This window comes from Oncorhynchus mykiss, chromosome 9, assembly GCF_057628025.1.
Source record: "Oncorhynchus mykiss isolate SJ-2025 chromosome 9, ASM5762802v1, whole genome shotgun sequence".
Taxonomy (NCBI): Eukaryota; Metazoa; Chordata; class Actinopteri; order Salmoniformes; family Salmonidae; genus Oncorhynchus; species Oncorhynchus mykiss.
Genome location: NC_143030.1, coordinates 47,599,790 through 47,616,667, shown reverse-complemented (window position 1 = coordinate 47,616,667; position 16,878 = coordinate 47,599,790). Strand labels below are relative to the sequence as shown.

General features: G+C 45.3%; 1 protein-coding gene across 2 annotated transcripts in view; it reads right to left on the bottom strand.

Annotated features, from left to right (window-relative positions):
• The window catches only part of LOC110532144 (semaphorin-3F), a 117,227-nt gene extending 100,732 nt beyond the window's left edge, over positions 1–16,495 (bottom strand). The window contains exon 1 of one of the 2 annotated variants that reach the window (XM_021615788.3): positions 16,100–16,495. The gene's annotated coding sequence lies outside the window, so the exon portion shown is untranslated. The remainder of the gene's footprint in view (positions 1–16,099) is intronic. The other variant, XM_090184359.1, reaches the window with a different exon arrangement.
• Positions 16,496–16,878: the final 383 nt, after the last annotated feature.

Sequence of the window (16,878 nt, the reverse complement as noted above, 5' to 3'; positions counted from 1 at the left end):
CAAAAAAAATGACCTAAAACGAATGTTATGCAAGGTAGATGTCAATTCTTTGTGGGTAGCTAGCTAAAAATGATTTGCTATGGACTTACTTACTATGGACAACATTTTTTTAACTTACTATGGACCCATTCACTGAACCTTCCTTCTTCTAGCCAGGACAATGGCAATAGAGACGAAACAAGATATGAAGTAAAATGTTTGCTTTGTGTATAACTATCAGCTAGCTATATGTGAAAACAGACAAAAATTACCTAAAACCAATTTTATCAAAAGGTAGATGTCAATTATAGGTAGCTAACAATTATTTGTGGCTATCTGGATAGCTAACAGTAGTAGCTAGCCAGTTAACTCTATTGACTTAGTATGTGATTACGACCTACGCACACTACAGTGCGTATTGTAGGCAGGTAACCATGCCACAAATAACACAGCATGTACTATTAACATATTAAGATAAAATATTGTAGTCAAGCAACATATGAGATGTGAATAGGCAACATTTAATTCCTAAATCGGGAGTGTATTTTCTCTCGCTTCAGCACAAATAATGGCCGCCATTAATTTCAAGAAAATGTGCAAAATGTTTACGTGATTGTGTAATATTTCTTTGAAAACTTTCCGTTGACGCTTGCATTGATGCATGCTTCAAAAAATGTACAAACGGAGTACGCATTCGAGAAGTGCCCTCCGTACTCCGTTGAGCATACTTTGATTTGGACTCATACTCCGACCCTCCCGTACTCTAATTTGCATGCTGGGAGCACGGTAGTATGCATTTTGAGAAACACCCAATGTCTTTGATGTGGTGAGGTCAAATTTGTGGGTACAAAAATAGTACTTTTACATTTTAGTCATTTAGCAGATGCTCTTATCCAGAGAGACTTACAGTTAGTGCATTCATCTTAAGATAGCTAGGTGGCACAACCACATATCACAATCATAGTAAGTACATTTTTCTTCAATAAAGTACATAAAAAGTCAAGTGTGAGTGTTATTTAGCTATGGGATTATTTAAGATACTCTTTGAAGAGGTAGGGTTTCAGAAGAGGGTAAGGGACTCTGCTGTCGTAGCTTCAGGGGGGGAACTGGTTCCATCATTAGGGTGCAAGGACAGAGAAGAGCTTGGATAGGGCTGAGGGGGAGCTGCCCTCCCGCAGGGCTGGGAGGGCCAAGAGACCAGAGCTGGCACAATGTCTGGAGTAATGAAAAAAACATTTAATTCCAAAGTCGGCGTCATACAGCCTAGTATATCTTAGGTCTTGTGTTCTTAAAGATTTGTCAAAAAAAATGTAATAATTGAAAGTGTTTTTAATAAGAAAAAAAGAAGGCACAAAACCGAGAAACACGTTTCAGAAATGATTTGCCGATGGCACTGCTCATAAAAATATTATGGACTCATAATGGCACCAAGCAATGCAAAGTGATTTACAAAAACAAGTACAATAGACAACTGAGACATATTAAACATAGTTATTACTAGGGTTTCAGAGTAGGGATTCATATTTCCCAGTGAACCTACGAATATTCAATCCCTGCAATAAAGCATATATTTCCATCAATAAAGCTTGTAAACGCAGAGATTCCCCCTGAACTGAAAATTACATTTAAAAGCATAATACCATCATTATCATGTGCCACTGTAAATTACACCACTCAAAATATATTTTTACCATTTACTGCAAGATGTCAGCCAGATTTCTCTTCTCTCCCCTTCTTCTTACATTCCCACCTGTCTATCTAATTCACAGGGATTATTGGAGATGTTATGGCAATCTCTTTTTAAGAGCTAAGATAAACACTAAAATAAAAGTTAAAGGTAAATCTCAAATAAAAATAGAGCTATTATGCACATCCTTAAGAGTCGAACAAACAGGACTTAGGAGCTGTCCAATTATACATAGTAGCAATGAAAACTGTTGCTCAACCAACCTTTGCCAGGTGACTGTGCCAGGACTCAGCGATAAGTCACAGTTGGATAGGTGGAATGAATCCACACTGGAGTATGAGAGCCTACATAGCCTGTTTCCATTTCAAAGAGAAGGGTAGATAAAGTTTTAGGAAACAGAATGGCGGTCAACAGAAATTAGTCAAGCAAGGCTCAAGATGAGAGATGGAGTATAAACTATACAGACAGGCAGGCTAAAGAAAGGTAAAAGTTATTGGTTCAGATAAGAGGAATAAGGTATGTACATAGAAGTGCATATGAACAAGAGAGATGAATGATCATACAGAGATGGATTTTTTTTAAACGCTCGTTATGAAAATAACGCATATTAAAAGCTTCAGAGAGCCTTTCCTTAATCATACGCTTGATTTATTTAATACCCTTTAATACTCCTATAATCTTTTTTCTTCAAACTCACTGTGACCGAAGTTCCATCATTAATAGTACATTCCAGGGCCTCCCGGGTTGCGCAGCGGTCTAAGGCACTGCATCGCAGTGCTAGCTGTGCCACCAGAGCCTCTGGGTTTGAGCCCAGGCTCTGTCGCAGCCGGCCGCGACCGGGAGGTCCATGGGACGACGCACAATTGGCCTTGCGTCGTCCGGGTTAGGGAGGGTTTGGCCGGTATGAATATCCTTGTCTCATCGCACACTAGCGACTCCTGTGGCTGGCCGGGCGCAGTGCACGCAGGTCGCTAGGTGTACGGTGTTTCCTCCGACACATTGGTGTGGCTGGCTTCCGGGTTGGATGCGTGCTGTGTTAAGAAGCAGTGTGGCTTGGTTGGGTTGTGTTTCGGAGGACGCATGGTTCTCGACCTTCGTCTCTCCTGAGCCCGTATGGGAGTTGTAGCGATGAGACAAGACAGTAACTACTAACAATTGGATACCAAGAAATTGGGGAGAAAAAGGGGGGGGGGTGGAAACTAGGACATTCTAATAACCTACTGCAAGATTTCTTTCAGGTTTTCTAAATCTTACCATACAGGCCAATTGTGCGCCGCCCCATGGACCTCCCGGTCGCGGCCGGCTGCGACAGAGCCTGGGCTCAAACCCAGAGTCTCTGGTGGCACAACTAGCAATGGGATGCAATGCCTAAGACCACTGCGCCACCCGGGAGGCCCTGGAATGTACTATTAATTATGGATCTTTGGTAAGGGGTGCGTAACTGGTGGCAGGGGTGTCAGACTCAGGAGAGCAGAACTAGGTAATAGCCGGAGCAGTTTAATTGCAAAACCAACGGCATAAAGAATAACAAAACATGGGTACAAATCCCGTCACTCACCAGTCAACATGTGCACAAGCACTTAAAATAAACAATCCCACACAAAGACATGGGGGGAACAGAGGGTTAAATACACAACAATTAATGGGGGAAATGAAAACCAGGTGTGTAGGAAAACAAGATCAAACAAATGGAAAATGAAAAGTGGATCGACGATGGCTAGAAGACCGGTGACGCCGACCGCTGAACGCCGCCGAACAAGGAGAGGAACCGACTTCAGTGGAAGTCGTGACAGTACCCCCTCTTTGACGCACGCCTCCAACAGCGCGCCGACACCGGCCTCGGGGACGACCTGGAGGGGGAGGTGCAGGGCGATCCGGATAGAGACGTTGGAACTCCCGCAGCATTGAAGGGTCCAACACGTCCTCCACCGGAACCCAGCATCTATCTCCTCTGAGGTACTGAAGGCCCCTCGCCCGACGCCTCTAATCCAGTATGAATCGAACGGAGTACGCCGGGACCCCCTCGATGTCCAGAGGGGGCGGAGGAACCTCCCGCACCTCAGACTCCTGGAGCAGGCCAGCCACCACCGGCCTGAGGAGAGACACATGGAACGAGGGGTTAATACGGTAATCGGGGGAAGCTGTAACCTGTAACTCACCTCGTTCAGTCTCCTCAGGACTTTAAATGGCCCCAAAAACCGCGGACCCAGCTTCCGGCAGGGCAGGCGGAGGGGCAGGTTTCGGGTCGAGAGCCAGACCCGGTCCCCCGGTGCGAACACCGGGGCCTCACTGCGGTGACAGTCTGCACTGGTTTTCTGATGCAGCACGGCGCGCTGAAGGTGAACGTGAGCGGTGTCCCATGTATCCTCCGCACGCTGGAACCAGTCATCCACTGCAGGAGCCTCGGTCTGACTCTGATGCCAAGGAGCCAGAACCGGCTGATACACCCAGTACGCACTGGAATGGGGAGAGGTTAGTGGAGGAGTGTCGGAGCGAGTTCTGGGCCAACTCTGCCCAGGGCTTCGAATGCCGCCCACTCCCCCGGCCGGTCCTGGCAATAAGAAATCAGAAACCTACCCACATCCTAGTTAACTCTCTCCACCTGCCCATTACTCTCGGGGTGAAAATCCGAGGTAAGGCTGATCGAGATCCCCAGACGTTCCATGAACGCCCTCCAGACCCTCGAAGTGAACTGGGGACCCCGATCAGACACTTTGTCCTCAGGCACCCCGTAGTGCCGGAAGACGTGTGTAAACAAGGCCTCCTCAGTCTGTAGGGCCATAGGGAGACAGGGCAGAGGGAGGAGACAGCAGGACTTAGAAAAACGGTCCACAACAATCAGGATCTTGGTGTTACCCTGTGAGGGAGGAAGATTGGTAAGGAAGGTGTGACCAAGGCCGTTGTGGAACGGGTAAGGGGTGTAGCTTACCTCTGGGCAGGTGCCTAGGAGACTTACACTGGGCGCACACCGAGCAGGAGGAAACATAAACCCTCACATCCTTAGCCAAAGTGGGTCACCAGTACTTCCCACTCAGACAGCGCACCGTCCGACCGATGCCTGGATGACCAGAGGGTGACGTGTGGGCCCAATAGATCAGCCGGTCACGGACAGCAGGCGGGACGTACAGATGCCCAGCGGGACACTGGAGGGGAGTGGGCTCTGCACGTAGCGCCTACTCAATGTCCGCGTCCAGCTCCCACACTACTGGCACCATCAGACAGGAGGTCGGGAGTATAGGGGTGGGATCCATGGGCCGCTCCTCTGTGTCATACAGCCGGGACAGTGCGTCTACCTTCATGTTCTGGGAACCTGGTCTGTAAGAAAGGGTGAAAACAAAACGGGTGAAAAACATGGCCCACCTTGCCTGGCGAGGGTTCAGTCTCCTCACCGCCTGGATGTACTCCAGATTGCGGTGGTCAGTCCAGATGAGAAAAGGGTGTTTAGCCCCCTCAAGCCAATGTCTCCACACCTTCAAAGCCTTGATGACAGCCAACAGCTCCCGGTCCCCCACGTCACAGTTTCGCTCCGCCGGGCTGAGCTTCCTCAAGAAGAAGGCACAGGGGCGGAGCTTCAGTGGCATACCCGAGCATTGAGAGAGCACGGCTCCTATCCCAGCCTCGGACGCGTCCACCTCCACTATGAACGCCAAAGATGGATCCGGATGGGCCAGCACGGGAGCCGAGGTAAACAGAGCCCTCAGGTGACCAAAAGCCCTGTCCGCCTCAGCCAACCACTGCAAACATACCGGTCCCCCCTTCAGCAGTGAGGTAATGGGAGCCGCTACCTGACCAAAACCCCGGATAAACCTCCGGTAGTAGTTGGCAAACCCTAGAAACCACTGATTCCCTCCTTTAACGTGGTGGGAGTCGGCCAATTACGCACGGCTGAAATGCGGCCACTCTCCATCTCCACCCTTGAGGTGGAAATGCGGTACCCTAGGAAGGAGACGGGCTGTTGGAAGAACAGGCATTTCTCAGCCTTGATGTACAGGTCATGCTCCAACAGACGACCAAGCACCCTGCGCACCAGCGAAACATGCTTGGCGCGTATATCAGAATGTCCTCAATATACACCACTACACCCTGCCCGTGCAGGTCCCTGAAAATCTCATCTACAAAGGCCTAACCCGTACGGCATGACGAGATACTCATAATGCCCTGAGGTAGTACCGAAAGCCGTCTTTCACTTTTCTCCCTCCTGGATACGCACAAGGTTGTAAGCTCTCCTGAAATCTAGTTTGGTGAAGAAGCGCGCCCCGTGCATTGACTCAATCGCTGTGGCTATGAGAGGTAGTGGGTAACTGTACCTCACAGAGACCTGGTTTAGACCTCGATAGTCAATACACGGGCGCAGACCTCCCTCCTTCTTCTTCACAAAAAAGAAACTCGGGGAGGCGGGTGAAGTGAAGGACCGAATGTACCCCTCACGCAGGGAGTCGGAGACATATGTTTCCATAGCCACCGTCTCCGCCTGTGACAGGGGATACACGTGACTCCTGGGAAGTGTGGCGTCTACCAGGATATTTATCGCACAATACCCCCGTCGATGGGGTGGTAATTGAGTCGCCTTCTTCTTGGAGAAGGCGAGTGCCAAATCGGCATATTCAGGGGGAATGCGCACGGTGGAGACCTGGTCTGGACTTTCCACCGTAGTAGCACCAATGGAAACCCCTAAACATCTCCCCGAGCACTTTCGCGACCACCCCGTGAGAGCTCTCCGTTGCCATGAAACAGTGGGGTCATGACAGGCTAACCAGGGTAGGCCTAGCACCACGGGTAGTGCAGGAGAGTCAATGAGAAAGAGACTGATTCTCTCCTTGTGACCCCCCTGCATCACCATGCCCAGGGGAGCGGTGGCCTCCCTAATCAACCCTGATCCTAATGGTCGACTGTCTAAGGCGTTAACGGGGAAGGGCACAGCCACGGGAACAATGAGGATCCCTAAACTATGGGTGAATGATCTGTCTATAAAATTCCCAGCCGCGCCTGAATTGACGAGCACCTTATGCTGGGAATGCGGGGAAAACTCAAACAAAAACATGTGTGTAATAGAGGGCTCTGGGTGAGAATGGTGCCTGCTCACCTGGGGTGACACCAGAGTGCCCTGCCTGCTCCCTCGATCCCCAGAGGAACCAACCTGACACCGACCTGCAGTGTGACCTCTGCGGCCACAGATGGTGCATGAGACGGAACCTCCTCCGGTCACCCTGCGCACAGCACCTCCCAGCTCCATGGGCATCGGAGCGGTGGTGTTGGGGAATGAAACCGGCAGACCCCGCTCTGGACGTCCGCGGGTAGCCAGCAGGTTATCCAACCGAATGGACAGGTCCGCCAGCTGGTCGAAGGTGAGGGTAGTGTCCTTGCAGGCCAACTCCTCGCGCAAACTGCAGCGATAGTGTTCGATCAGGGCCCTGTCGTTGCCTCCCGCGCTGGCGGCCAGGGTTTGAAAGACCATGGCAAACTCCTGGGCGCTCCTCGTCCCCTGCCTCAGATGGTAGAGACGTTCACCCGCCGCTCTACCCTCGGGCGGATGGTCGAAGACTGCCCGGAAACGGCGGGTGAAATCCTCGAAATGGTCCAGTTCCGCATCTCCTTCTTGCCACACGGCGTTGGCCCACTCCAGGGCTTTCCCTGAGAGGCACAAGACGAGGGAGGACACCCTCTCACAGCCCGAAGGAGCCGGGTGGACGGTTGCCAAGTAGAGATCTAACTGCAATAGGAAACCCTGGCAGCGTGCAGCCGTGCCGTCGTACACTCGGGGAAGGGCGAGACAAATCCCACTGAGACCGGGTAAAGGGGAGGCGAGTAGTGGAGGCCTTGGTTGTGCTGGTGGAGGCGCTGGAGGAACTCCCTGTCTTTCCCAGCGGTCCATGGTTTAGACGACGCGGTCCATGGTGGCGCTGAGATGGTGGATCATCGCCACGTGCTCCTGGACGCGCTCCTCGACCCTTATACCAGGGCCACCTTCTAATGGCAAAGAAAATTATAGAATGATGCCGAATCCAACAAGGGATGTTGAGAAAAATAATGAAATAATCACAATAATGAATTTACATAATTATTCAACTTGGAATCATGTGATCAAAACTTAAAGTTAATTCCACAAGTAGGAGCAAAAACAAACAACTGCCAGCTTCATGATATGCGCATGTGTGATAGGCATGCAGAATCCTATAGGAGCTGTCTGCTACATTACAGTGCAAAGCATTTGATGCTAATCTCTGACTACTCAACCGAGACATTAACATTTGGGAATAATGTAACTGTAACCAGCTTGGTGCATTGTCAGATGTTGAATATGAGAGGAATAAATCATTTGGGAAGCAACCATGGCAGTTTGAAAGTGCACGGTTTTTAGTATTTCTTCCCACGTGAATAGATTTAATTAGCCATTTTACTATTGTAAAAATACACTCAATTAACAGAGTTTATATGGTTACTGTGCAGTTAATGGTACTGTATGTTTGTAGCGGTGACTACAACATAAATGTTGGTAAACATCCATTTAAGGACCATAATCTGCCTTTTTCACCAAACAAATCTACCATAACTTTCTTTTCCCCCGTTTTCATCCATACACTTAAAATACAAAACCATTCCATGATTTCACTAAAGAGATGTCCTTGTGTCTAATCCTTTAATATTTCAACCATGGCTGTAAAGGGCGAAAACCACAGAGCTTTTCCATGTTTTTCCCTCATGTATTTGTCGAGGCCCTCGCTCCTACCACAACGCTAGACCACTGTTTGACGCAATAAAAAAAAGGAGGAGCAGTAAGTGTAGAATATATATTTCCATGTCAGAAATGACAGTGTGTCCACGCTTGTGTTTTTTCAGCTTCATGTCATTTGTTCATAAGGTCTTAGTGTAGACTTACCAGTGTCATGTGGGATAGTGTGCAGGTAGGGGAAACACTTGCAGCAGGGACATGACCACAAAACTTGTGAACAACTAGTAGGCGTACACTGAACACATCCTGCATTTATCTCTTAGATTAAACACTACACAAACAACGCTATGAGAGTGGGCCCTATTCTAATAATAGTCTAGCTAAGAGGATAATAATATGTTCTGACATTATCTGAGCATGGGCAGATGGCATAGGGGTAAATCAGATAGCATAGGGGTGAATCAGATCGCATAGGGGTGAATCAGATAGCATAAGGGTGAATCCATTTGAATTCAATCACTTTTTGATAGCACCCCTTTTGATTTGAATGAAACCTTCCATACATATTTGTACATTGTGCTCAGAAAGTGACTTTTTGGACCTGAATGCCAAAACGTTAAAGAGATAAAGGTGCTCAAAGTTGACCAGTATGCAAAATGGGCCAACTATGAGCACCTTTATCAGCTGAATGTTTTGGCATTTAGGTCCAAAAAGTAGAGCCCGACCGATTAATCAATATTATACTTTTATAGATGTATTTGTATCTGTGTTTAATCCTCCAAAAATGACCGATATAAGATGCGGAGAAAATGCTCGGGGAAAAAGCTGTTCATAGGATTATACTTTTTTTTGCATTTCATTATTTGTCCTGTAGAGGGCGCTCTTTACATGGCTATAAACCTATCTTGCCTACAGCAAGACTGGACACTATCACCCAACGCAACTACACCAGTCGGAGAGGAGAATTAACTACTGTGAACTACCTGCTACTGCTTCTACAGTGAGTGCTGAGTAGAGAGAAGCTTGCCAGCTCAATAAAGTAAAAAAAATGTGCACTGGCCAAATACTGTTACGTGAAGTGTCATGGTATGGATGCTAAACCCAAGTGCCGCACTAAGAACGTTCAACTCTCAATGTTGTAATATACAGTGAGGGAAAAAAGTATTTGATCCCCTGCTGATTTTGTACGTTTTCCCACTGACAAAGAAATTATCAGTCTATAATTTCAATGGTAGGTTTATTTGAACAGTGAGAGACAGAATAACAACAAAAAAATCCAGAAAAACATGTCAAAAATGTTATAAATTGATTTGCATTTTAATCTTGATACTCCCCATCCCGGATCCGGGAGCGTATACATCGACTGACACTAATTAGCATAACGCAACGGACATAAATATTACTAGAAAATATTCCTATTCATGAAAATCACAAGTGAAATATACTGAGACACAGCTTAGCCTTTTGTTAATCACCCTGTCATCTCAGATTTTCAAAATATGCTTTACAGCCAAAGCAAGACAAGCATTTGTGTAAGTTTATCGATAGCCTAGCATAGCATTATGTCCAGCTAGCAGCAGGTAACTTGGTCACGAAAATCAGAAAAGCAATCAAATTAAATTGTTTACCTTTGATGAGCTTCAGATGTTTTCACTCACGAGACTCCCAGTTAGATAGCCAATGTTCATTTTTGCCAAAAATATTATTTTTGTAGGCAAAGTAGCTCCGTTTGTTCTTCACGTTTGGCTGAGAAATCGACCGGAAATTACGGTCACGAAAACACCGAAAAATATTCCAAATTAGCTCCATAATATCGACGGAAACATGGCAAACGTTGTTTATAATCAATCCTCAAGGTGTTTTTCAAATATCTATTCGATAATATATCCACCGGGACAATTGTTTTTTCAGTAGGACCGATTGGAAAAATGGATACCTCTGTATTTTACGCGAGAATCACTCTGAAAGCCATCAGGTAACCACTTACACTATGTAGCCGCTTTCAGGTATTCTTCAACATAAATGCGTAAAACTACGTCACAATGCTTTAGACACCTTGGGGAATACGTTGAAAAAGTAATCTGATTGATAGCCATTCACTGCTCAATAGGGACGCATTGGAACGCAGTGCTCTCACGAGGCACTTCCGGATTGGATTTTTCTCAGGCTTTCGCCTGCAATATCAGTTCTGTTATACTCACAGACAATATTTTTACAGTTTTGGAAACTTTAGAGTGTTCTCTTTCCCAATTATATGCATATTCTAGCATCTTGTCCTAACAAAAGATCCCGTTTACTTTGGGTACGTTATTTTTCCAAAAATGAAAATACTGCCCCCTAGTCACAACAGGATAATGAGGGAAATAACTATTTGACCCCTCTGCAAAACATGACTTAGTACTTGGTGGCAAAACCTTTGTTGGCAATCACAGAGGTCAGACGTTTCTTGTAGTTGGCCACCAGGTTTGCACACATCTCAGGAGGGATTTTGTCCCACTCCTCTTTGCAGATCTTCTCCGAGTCATTAAGGTTTCGAGGCTGACGTTTGGCAACTCGAACCTTCAGCTCCCTCCACAGATTTTCTATGGGATTAAGGTCTGGAGACTGGCTAGGCCACTCTAGGACCTTAATGTGCTTCTTCTTGAGCCATTCCTTTGTTGCCATGGCCGTGTGTTTTGGGTCATTGACATGCTGGAATACCCATCCACGACCCATTTTCAATGCCCTGGCTGAGGGAAGGAGGTTCTCACCCAAGATTTGACAGTACATGGCCCCGTCCATTGTCCTGTCCCCTTAGCAGAAAAACACCCCCAAAGCATAATGTTTCCACCTCCATGTTTGACGGTGGGGATGGTGTTCTTGGGGTCATAGGCAGCATTCCTCCTCCTCCAAACACGGCGAGTTGAGTTGATGCCAAAGTGCTCAATTTTGGTCTCATCTGACCACAACCCTTTCACCCAGTTGTCCTCTGCATCATTCAGATGTTCATTGGCAAACTTCAGACGGGCACGTATATGTGCTTTCTTGAGCAGGGGGACTTCACGGCGTAGTGTGTTACCAATTGTTTTCTTGGTGACTATGTTCCCAGCTGCCTTGAGATCATTGACAAGATCCTCCCGTGTAGTTCTGAGCTGATTCCTCACCATTCTCATGATCATTGCAACTCCACGAGGTGAGATCTTGCATGGAGCCCCAGGCCGAGGGAGATTGACAGTTATTTTGTGTTTCTTCCATTTGCGAATAATCACACCAACTGTTGTCACCTTCTCACCAAGCTGCTTGGCGATGGTCTTGTAGCCCATTCCAGCCTTGTGTAGGTCTACAATCTTGTCCATGACATCCTTGGAGAGCTCTTTGGTATTGGCCATGGTTGAGAGTTTGGAATCTGATTGATTGATTGATTCTGTGGACAGGTGTCTTTTATACAGGTAACAAACTGAGATTAGGAGCACTCCCTTTAAGAGTGTGCTCCTAATCTCAGCTCGTTATCAGTATAAAAGACACCTGGCAGCCAGAAATCTTTCTGATTGAGAGGGGGTCATACTTATTTCCCTCATTAAAGTTAAAATCAATTTATAACATTTTTGACATGCATTTTTCTGGATTCTGTTAAAATTTTAGACTGATAATTTCTTTGTCAGTGGGAAAATGTACAAAATCAGCAGGGGATCAAATACTTTTTTCCCTCACTGTATATGGTCTTTGAAGAAGGGTATTCCTCAAGCTTTGTCATTCAAACGTTTCCAGAGACACTTAACAAACATAGAAGGTTACAAAGTAGCGCTTCATAGCTTCGTTTTGATGTATTTGTTGTCACTTGTTAGGGACTGCTCCAAATGTAAGTTTTGCCACCCCCATCTACCCAGCTAAATAGCTGTGTGAGAGTATTTGATGCCATTCACTGAGGGAGGCCATTCCTTCTCTCGCTAGAACAAAAGCGGTACCTGCTGCATGCCGAACCGGTACCGACGAACCTACCGATTCTAGTTGTAGAATTGCAATGCTTGTCAGTGGCCAACAACTTGACTTAGACATATCAGAGATGTGTCAAACTCCCACCTGGGAAAGAAGAGGGCATTTTCTCCTTAGGTTACGTCCATGGATGAGCCAGTCACACTTCATATGCAATGTAGGCTATGGGAAGGCAGCTACCTAAGTGCAAAGATGCAATGCACACAACATTAAATACTTCCTCCAAGCTAGCTAACCACTGTAGCTACTGTAGTATTGACATAATTAAATCACAATGGATTAGCTTGTTTCCATGAAACAGCTGCCTGTGTTAGTGCAGTGTCCTTAGCTAACTAGCTAGCTATGTTGTGCTAGCTAGGGAAAATGCTAGCGTTAGCTAGCGAGCTAAACATTTGGCTATGGCATTATGGGATTATGGAGAGTGAATTAAATTGTTTCTTCATTATCTCGCTAGGTAATTATCTAGCTGTGGCCATCTGGCTAGTATCAAAAAGGTATTTCTACAAAATAGCAGCCTTAGCGCAGAAAGCTTAGAATCTAGACCATAAGCAATATGCACGGATATGCATTGCCAAACAACGCTACTGCCACCTTCTGGTTTGGAGTATTCTAACAAGGCTGAGTGGCTGGCGACTTCCAAGGTATTTGCTGTGTGAACACAAAAGGTCTTCGAAAGCCAAGTCAACAAACAGATTACCGACCATTTCGAATCTCACCATACCTTCTCTGCTATGCAATCTGGTTTCAGAGCTGGTCATGGGTGCACCTCAGCCACGCTCAAGGTCCTAAACGATATCTTAACCGCCATCGATAAGAAACATTACTGTGCAGCCGTATTCATTGATCTGGCCAAGGCTTTCGACTCTGTCAATCACCACATCCTCATCGGCAGACTCAACAGCCTTGGTTTCTCAAATGATTGCTTCGCCTGGTTCACCAAGTACTTCTCTGATAGAGTTCAGTGTGTCAAATCGGAGGGTCTGTTGTCCGGACCTCTGGCAGTCTCTATGGGGGTGCCACAGGGTTCAATTCTTGGACCGACTCTCTTCTCTGTATACATCAATGAGGTCGCTCTTGCTGCTGGTGAGTCTCTGATCCACCTCTACGCAGACGACACCATTCTGTATACTTCCGGCCCTTCTTTGGACACTGTGTTAACAACCCTCCAGGCAAGCTTCAATGCCATACAACTCTCCTTCCGTGGCCTCCAATTGCTCTTAAATACAAGTAAAACTAAATGCATGCTCTTCAACCGATCGCTACCTGCACCTACCCGCCTGTCCAACATCACTACTCTGGACGGCTCTGACTTAGAATATGTGGACAACTACAAATACTTAGGTGTCTGGTTAGACTGTAAACTCTCCTTCCAGATCCATATCAAACATCTCCAATCCAAAGTTAAATCTAGAATTGGCTTCCTATTTCGCAACAAAGCATCCTTCACTCATGCTGCCAAACATACCCTTGTAAAACTGACCATCCTACCAATCCTCGACTTTGGCGATGTCATTTACAAAATAGCCTCCAATACCCTACTCAACAAATTGGATGCAGTCTATCACAGTGCAATCCGTTTTGTCACCAAAGCCCCATATACTACCCACCATTGCGACCTGTACGCTCTCGTTGGCTGGCCCTCGCTTCATACTCGTCGCCAAACCCACTGGCTCCATGTCATCTACAAGACCCTGCTAGGTAAAGTCCCCCCTTATCTCAGCTCGCTGGTCACCATAGCATCTCCCACCTGTAGCACACGCTCCAGCAGGTATATCTCTCTAGTCACCCCCAAAACCAATTCTTTCTTTGGCCGCCTCTCTTTCCAGTTCTCTGCTGCCAATGAATGGAACGAACTACAAAAATCTCTGAAACTGGAAACACTTATCTCCCTCACTAGCTTTAAGCACCAACTGTCAGAGCAGCTCACAGATTACTGCACCTGTACATAGCCCACCTATAATTTAGCCCAAACAACTACCTCTTTCCCTACTGTATTTAATTTATTTATTTATTTTGCTCCTTTGCACCCCATTATTTTTACTTTGCACATTCTTCCATTGCAAAACTACCATTCCAGTGTTTTACTTGCTATATTGTATTTACCTTGCCACCATGGCCTTTTTTGCCTTTACCTCCCTTCTCACCTCATTTGCTCACATTGTATATAGACTTGTTTATACTGTATTATTGACTGTATGTTTGTTTTACTCCATGTGTAACTCTGTGTCGTTGTATCTGTCGAACTGCTTTGCTTTATCTTGGCCAGGTCGCAATTGTAAATGAGAACTTGTTCTCAACTTGCCTACCTGGTTAAATAAAGGTAAAATAAAATAAAATAAATAAATAAACAAAAGAGATTGACAGCCGACAAACGTTTGACAATCCTACCGGTGTGTCTGAGCATTTACTGTAACCATTTTTAAATGTCAAGTTCAAATGGGAAATGGACATCTCAAGGATCCAGGGGGGAGCAAAGACCATTCACTTAGGCAATGCTTGGGGCAAGAGGCATCACTGTGCCAGCTATAAATTTAGTGATTGCTGTTTTTCCTTTCAAGTGACAACTACCAGAATTCAGTGGCTACAGCCTTACAATCGATGAAAACATACCTAAATATCAATATATTGAAAAGGTGTCCCATGTCGTTGTTTTCCAGCTGGCTAGCATGAGGCAGTTCAGGCTTCAGAGGCACATTATTGTCTGGAATCTGCAGGTTATTCTCCTTTCACTAGAGTAACACACTGTTTTTCCATTTAAAAAATGTGTCTTTCTGGTGCTCCTAAATATATTGGCAAATATATCAGTTATCGTTAATATTTCCACTCTAAAATTGGTATCGGATCCAAAAATCCCTCATCGGTGGGGCTCTACCAAAAAGTCACATTCTGACTACTTCTTCCATGAGCAAATGTTTAAATTAAAAGGGATGCTGTCAAATGTAATTCAAATGGATTTACCCCAAGGTCATAAAAAAAGTGTTGTGCTTTTAACTTAAAATACATTATGCATAAGCTCTTCAGCCAGGAAAGCAGAGTATGAATTATACATAGGCCCACTAAGCAGGAAACATATCATGTGCATTTTGAAACCTCATCTCTGGTCCTCAAAAAGTTGGCTGGGGAGTTTGTAACGAAAATAAGAAATAATCAACTCAGGCAGAAGTTTGCCTGCCATGCGGGGAGTGATTTCATACCAACATTATCAATCAGATCAGTAAACCTAAAATGAGATGATAGAGAGCCTAATAAAAGCTCCATCAGTAAAGTATGCCCATCAGAGCATGTGGAATCCTTTGCCATAATTGTATAATTTGGAGGGAGGCTGATGGGGCAAAAAGTATAACGTTGAACCACGTTTTTAATAAAGCCTTTATAACGTCGTTAGTGCTAATGTCATTATAGCGGTTTAAAAAATAAATAATTTATAAGCAAACGCATGCTAGGATGGTAAGAGTTTTGGAACATTTGGCAGTACACAGTACAAGGCAGTACACGTATCCTACACCTTTTTTTTTATAACGCAGCTTCTGTAGTATGACTTGACTAAGACATTATTTCTGAATCCTGAAGATGTTATGAGTTATAACGTTACCTATAAAGCTCTAGAAATGGTTGGACTCCTTGTAGCCTATAGCGTAAGCCTAGTGCGCTCTAACTGCGACTGAAGATGCCACAGGCCAATATGCACTACACAATGGCATTGAAAGAAAAGTAGACTAGTTTTCAAGACAACGATTGGCCTTTCTCTGTAACACAAACGTGCTCTAAAAATAAATTAGTATTAAACTCACTTGAAATGCAGGTTGGCTCTGCTGGCGATGTCGATGGACAGTAGACTAGATTTCACATTCCGTGGCGTTGAGTAACGTTACACATTTCTACTTTTAGTTTGGAAGTCTATCTCTGTAGGCATCTTGTAATTCGGCTTCGCTGCTTTGTTAATGTTTCGCAAGTTGTCAAAAAAGTTTTCCCTCTAATTATAGTCAATAGGAATTACGTGATGCTTTAGAAATCTCTTACGTTTCCATTTACCAGTAAATCCTCCTCTGAAAACGCCGGAATGACAAATCCGGGCAATAGTAGAATTTTGCATTAAATTAGTGCTGGCAGGTGTTATGAGCTTGTTCTTCTTCCTCCAACGCCCTCTGAGCTCTACTGTTGAAGGCGCGTGTCCCATTCTTGCTACCTCTGACCAAGCCAACCATGTCACAGTTAACTACCTCAATGCCAGGCAGAGCAGAGTGAATAGGTACTGCCACTTTTTTCCTCTAGCAAGACCAATGTGAGATCTTCTTTCTGTCCTGTTTTTATTTGCATTTCAGAACTGAATTATATTGAATGATATTTAAATAAAATATGAGTAAGAATCAGAAACGAAAACTTAATCCAGTTTCATTTTTAAATGTGAAATACTTTTTTATTGACCAAATTGACAATTACAATTGCAATTGCAATGTTAATTGGTCTACCAAACAATAGGTAGCCTAGTTCCCTATGGTAGCCTCCTGTTTAAGTAAGACATTGCTCTGGTGTCCATGCTTAAGATTTTTTAGGTGAGTGTTTTCTGGAA